The sequence below is a fragment of the Euphorbia lathyris genome, chromosome 10 (assembly GCF_963576675.1).
Source record: "Euphorbia lathyris chromosome 10, ddEupLath1.1, whole genome shotgun sequence".
NCBI lineage: Eukaryota > Viridiplantae > Streptophyta > Magnoliopsida > Malpighiales > Euphorbiaceae > Euphorbia > Euphorbia lathyris.
This window is the reverse complement of record NC_088919.1, coordinates 36,857,044-36,863,553: the sequence shown is the minus strand read 5'-3', so window position 1 is coordinate 36,863,553 and position 6,510 is coordinate 36,857,044.

Sequence of the window (6,510 nt, the reverse complement as noted above, 5' to 3'; positions counted from 1 at the left end):
GGATAAGTTGGAATGCGGTGAGTTACGATAGATTGATCAATTCCAGGCATGTCTTCGTATGTCCAAGCGAATACAATTTCGTATTTTTTAATTATTCTCTCAAATTCTTTTCTCTCTTCAATAGTTAATGCTTGAGCAATTTGTATAAGTTTAGGATTTTCATCCGTACCAAGATTGAAAGTTGACATTTCTATCGTATTGATTTCAAATGTAGGCATGTTATATGAATGAGAATGCATGGAATGATCATGATCGACATCAAGCAAGTAAGCAAAATCAGAATTCATTTCATTGATAGCATGGGTGATTACATCATCTGATTCAAACAAAGCAGTAATACAATTTTCATCATCAGGGTTCTCGGGCTCCTCATGAACCTTGGAGGTACTAGGCTCGTCCACCGCTCCCGCAGTCGCTTCGATGGTGATGACCTGCTCCTCGGCATTTAAATCCAGCATCATGATCTCCTCGACAAAGCAGCTCGCCTTTCCTTTGCCCTAGTCGGCAACATCATTGAAGATTTCGAACCCCGGCAGAATCTTTCCTTCGGCGCTAACAGCCACTTCCGACTCATCATCAGACTCATCCCAGATTTTGATCGGAACCCTCTGATTGATACCTTCCTTGTCGGAGGAACTTCCCCAAACGTCCACGACCATCAGATCCATTATGTGAGGGACATTCGGATTTATGTAGGAAGGGTCCGACGATCCATACCGAGCCCAACCTATCAGTTCTTCATAGTCCTTGAGGAACACTCCATTCATTCTTCTAGCCACGAGTGGAATAGCACCCTTCCGGATGCACATGAGTTGCTCCTGATCACTCAAGGTGACCCGACACGAGGCATACTTGAACCTCCATCTTCTGGCATAATCCACAAATGGTTCCTCGGGGAATTGCCTGATCCTTTCTAAATCTTCCAACGACCCTGTCCACGGAATGTACCTCTCATACCTCTGCACAAAGGCCTCCATGAGGGATCCCCAGTCCCTTTTTGTCTTTGCCGCGAGCATTCGGTGCCACATCAAAGCTTCTCCTATGAGTGTCTTTGGAAAATGCTGGACTAACTCACTTCGGTAGAGTCCCGCGTCAAACATGTAGGCACGGAAACAGTTTATGTGATCAATGGGGTTCTCATCTCCCTTATACTTAGACATGTCTGTTACTGCTTCAGGTGTCTCCTCTTCGGATAATGCAGGCATTTCCTCGGGACATTCCCGTGCGGCGTATTTCTTGATGAATCTCTTAGTCATTTTTGCCCAATCTGCTTTAACGTGCATTGGAAGAGACATGTACCACACTAGTGACTCTCCTGCCAGTGAGTTGCAAAACAAGCTCGTGATCTCCCCCTTTTTGAAACCTAGAGGACCCATAGCCGACAGATAAAAATGCAAGTGCTCCATGGGGTCCTTCCCTTCATTATACTTGCTGACAGTCGGAAACGGACGTTTGATAGGCCCAATTTGCATTGCGCTATATTCCCCTGCCCGTATTTTGTCTCTTCGATACTTCATTAAAAACAAGCTTGACACCAGTGACCAATCATGCTTAGTCGCGTCAGGCAGCGATTGAAACCACTTCAAAGGTTCGCCCACCAGCGAAAGATGGAACCATGGAGCGACCTCTTCCACTTTGTATGGCTCTCCAAACATAGCACACACGTATCCATACAAATGAGCTTCGGGGTCTTCTACCCCACTAAACAATTTCAACACAGGCATGATCCTCCGAGATGAGACTTCCTCGATCTCCTCAGTTTCAGTTCTATCATCCATCACTTCTTCCGTTGGCTCCTCTTCCAAAGCCGACACATACAAACCATTTCCCACATTATTCTTCTCATCGGAGTCCAACAATTCCTCTACGTTCTCCTCGAAGGATTCCATCACTACACATTCTGTCAAACCAACTCCGATCATGCTCACCCTATGATTAGGCAATGGATTACGTCTAGTGGAAGGGTTTGCTGACGAAGGATCAGTTATCTTTTTCTCCTCGATTAAATCCTGGATTTCGTGTTTCAGCCTCTCACAATTCTCAATTGTATGCCCATAACTGCTATGGAATTCACAATACCCTCTAGCCTGTATCTGCGGAGTAGGTTGAGATTTGTTATACGGGGTAAGGGCTTTCAACAATCCCTTTTTCTGCAGGCGCTAAAAAACTTTTGCGTAAGTCTGATCAAATTTGGCGAACTGCCTCTTTTCGATAGCATTAAGATCAACCACTTTCACTGCTGCGGATTCCGTACTCGCGCTAGGCCCTCCGGCACTATATCCAGACTTCGTCCACTTGGTATAAGCTTTCTTCGGCTCTCCATCCCCTTCAACCGTCAAGGCACAACTATACATCTGATTGAAATCCGTAAATGGCATATACCGCAACTCATTTTTGATATACGGCAACGTGTTTCCGACCACCATTCGAATCTGATCCTGCTCGAGCGGCTTTTGTTTCATCACTGCGGCCTTAGCCCTCCATCTTTTCACAAAATCGCAAAAGGTTTCCCCAGCCTGTTGCTTAGTGCTCTCTAACTCTTTCAAAGTGACCTCCAGCATGGTGTTAAAGCTATACTGAGCGATGAATGACTTCGCTAACTCCTTCCAATCCCTCTTTGTCACCATCGGCAATGCATGGAACCATGTGAGGGCAGCCCCCTCTAGATAGGTGTTAAACAGCCCCAGGACTTGATCCTCAGTCAGGATCGTGTGCTTCATCATAGCAACATACTGATTCATGTGAGCGGTGGGATCTCCAGTTCCATCGAACTTTTTCTTGTCGAGGAGACGAAATTTCAGAGGCAAAGCTGTTGCTGACAAACAATTCTTCAAGTTATAGAAGTCCTGACTTCCGGAACTTCCCCCACGCAAGTCCTGCACTTCCTGTGTGATGTGTTGCTTCCACTCCTCTTCCTTAGCTTTCTCCTTTTCCAGCTGTTTTCGGATATAATCCTGATAATCCTCCTCATTCCCAAAGCGAGGGCCATCGTTCATCTCGTTCTCAGCATGCTTACTACCACTCTTGTTGTCCTTCAGTGCTAACTCAGCTAGCTGGGCCAAGATTGCGGCCAGCTGATCATTGATATTGTTCACAGAGTTTTCCAATTCAGCCACTTTCTCGTCGGTCGCAGACATACTGACGGAAAACTGAGTATACCCAGATGAAGATGATTCAAAAGCCACAACTGCTGATTCTGAACTGTCTACTCGTAGCTGATCAAACTGTTTGACAAGCCGATTACTCTCGCGAAACCACAACCGCTTAATGATGACGTCTGCGCGAACGGTATCTATTAGTATGTATGCATGATTTTATATGCATGATTCGTGGTGTGTGCGTTTATTTATTTACGATTATAAGAGAAGAAGAAAAAATTTTAGTTCTATTTACACGTATCACAACATCTCTCTTCCACCCTTATTCCTCCACACACTCGTTGGTCCAGGTCTCTTTCCTAGGATTTTGGTTTGGGGCTCACATTGCGGTCCAGGGGACGCGTGATGCCGTCGATTATTGCGGGAAATTAAATCATCCATCAGACAATACAATTCGTTTTGACGTATCAACGTTCAGTGACTAAGAAATCGACCAAGTTGGATTGTCCTTTCGGAATAACTCGTCTTTTGTCCTTTTGCGAGACGCATTAATTCGGGTTTTGACTCCCTTTGAGCGCATCTCAGTTTTTAGACGTGGTTCGAGTTATTCTTCTAGTTCAATCGTTCGTTATTGTCGATGACTCGTTCCCTTTTGTTCGCGTGGGTTCATGTCTCGATTTTGGATTACAACGGGATCTTTTGGATCTATCGAGAGACGTAACCACATGTTTATTTAGTGATGGAATCACTTTTGGATTTTATTTTAGGGAACGGACTCATCGCGTAACGCGTTTGTTCTTAGCGTCGAGGATCCGTTTGCTCATTTTAGCTACGTGAAAAAGACGGCGAGTCTTATTTTGAGCGCACGGTAACCTTTCGGCTAGCAACAGTTCGTTGTTCTTCCCAATCCACGGGATATATCATCTTAGTGTGGTTATAGAAAATCAACGTTTCGTTGAATCGCATGCTCATTCAAAGCGAGGACATCACCGTTCTTTTTCCTTTAGGCACGATTTAAGCAAACACGTACATCGGGCCATATTTCTTGCAGTTTTGGTAACGGTCGAAATGATCGAGTCGTTAGTCAAAACCCGCAGTCTCGTCCATATGGCGCAATTATATGGTTTGGCTTAATTCGGCTCTGAGATTTTAAAGGGGGTATACACTCGTCCGAGGCACGTATTCAACGACATTGGTTTATTTTCTTTAACTACTCTCGGTATTGATATATATCGTAGATTCGGAATGATTTCGGTCGTTTAGTTCATTTTTCTCTTCTTTATTTTCTTAGTCATCTGTACGGACACATCCATTTCTCTTAAGAACGACACGAGGCATAACGTAAAAGCTCGTCTTTCATTCGGAAGGGACGGGCTACTTGTGCGAAACTTTTCGCGTTATGACAGGGTCGTTCAGGACAGAAATGTTCTTCGTTTTCGTTTCGCCTTGATCTCGTTTTATCCCAATTTATTTAAAGAATGTGAATAACGGCTATTGTTAATATAGTCTTTTGTATCGAAATGTAATTATCCTTAACGCCGAACCGATTCATACTAATACGTACTTACGTCATAACGCATTTCCTGAACACGTGCCTTCGTCGGGACACCGAAAGGGACAAGGCGGGTCGCACATGTTCATTCATATGAGATGACTAAGTCGTCTTTAGTTCAAATCGTTTCGATGTTTTTTAGGGTAATTAGTATGTCGATTCATAAGTATATATTAACACATCGTCCCATTTTCTTTACATACTTTAGGATTAGATACGTATCATGGCGGTTTGAAAACACGAACTGATTCATTTATCACATCAAAAATAGTAACGGGTAATCCTATGGAAACTTCTAAGGCTACTATATGCTGACACGGCTGACCGGGGGACCTCACAGGACCGCACAGATTCGCCCCTAACGAATGGATGGGGACCCTCTGGCGCCTTACTGTAAGGGGGAACTTACGCTAGCCTCTTTCGAGCGACGAATGGACTCTCGCTAGAGGTTTCGCGGAAATTACCCAAAGGGTTTGCAATAATGCATATGTATGCATACGAAAAGAAGTAAAACGATCCGTCCCCGTTAAGGGCTTAATACACGCCTTCCGGAATCAAATTTCTCGCTTCCCCAGCAGAGTCGCCACTTGTTAGACGAGGTGTCGCAGCCTAATCTCCCGGGCGGATCGGGGGGTGGACACCTCATGGCGACGTAAGTGGTGATTGGCACCGAAAGCAACCAATCGTGGAATCAAGCTGCTCGGCAGGACCGGAGCTCGGAGATATGGAAGAGTCGCCACCCACGAATGGGAAAATGAACACCGATCCCTTGCGGGAGACCGGTGTGGGTTTGGGAAACTTAGGTACGAGCAGAGAAGGCTAGCTCCTTTCCGGAGAAAGGCTACTAGGCACCCCGACATCGCTCGATTATGAACCATCGGCCTCCTACTCAGCATGTTAGGCGATAACGGACTAATCGTATACTTCTTTAAGTTTAAAATTCGTTTGAAACCCTTTTCTTTCTCTTTTTAGAAACCGTTTTGAGCATATGATATTGAAAAGCCACATCAGTAAAGAATCACCCATTTATGTTTATACATACACAGAGAGGGGGAAGAAAGAAGTGATTTATTTACAACCGTATTAAATATTATGTCGTGTGTTTATTCTACGCTAACTTATTTCCCCAAAACGGATTTATTTACATGGTTCGCACCTTAATCGTCGTTGGAACGATTTAGGTGCGTTTTAAAACCCCGTTTGATGAAGTTTACCCGAATCGCCGCTGGAACGACTCGAGTATTTGAAAACGTTTGAGATAAAAACCTTTTAATGAGAAAACGTGGTTAAACATACAAGTCAATTTTATTTTGTACAAATCCTTTAAGGAAATGACTCAAAGTCTCTATTATTCATGAAGAAAACGATTTTAATTACAATGATCCTTTAATCCGCCTTTGGAACGGGTTAAGGTTTTAAAACCTGGTGCTTTGAAGACGATTTGAAATATAAACAAAAATGACTCTATTTATCTACATTAGAAATCTTAAGAAAATTCATTAGTTTAAGGTGAAAACTCTCTTTTATTTTCCCCACTTATTTAATGGACCCTCTAACTATTATAATTACAATAAGACACTTATTTAAAGCAAAACTTATAATCAAACGAGGCCTATTTGAGACATGGACCCATGAATGGGCCAAAAGGATAAAGAAAATAATATAGATATATACTTACACATTTTAGCCCAAAAGACATAAAATAAGAGTAAAAGAAAGTATATTATCTAATACATATATAGGAAAGAATAATGAAAATAATATATTTATACTTTAAACATATGAAAATAGTAGATGAAATTCATAAATAAGAAAATAGCATTTATCACTCAAAATAACTTCATTTATCAATAATTAACA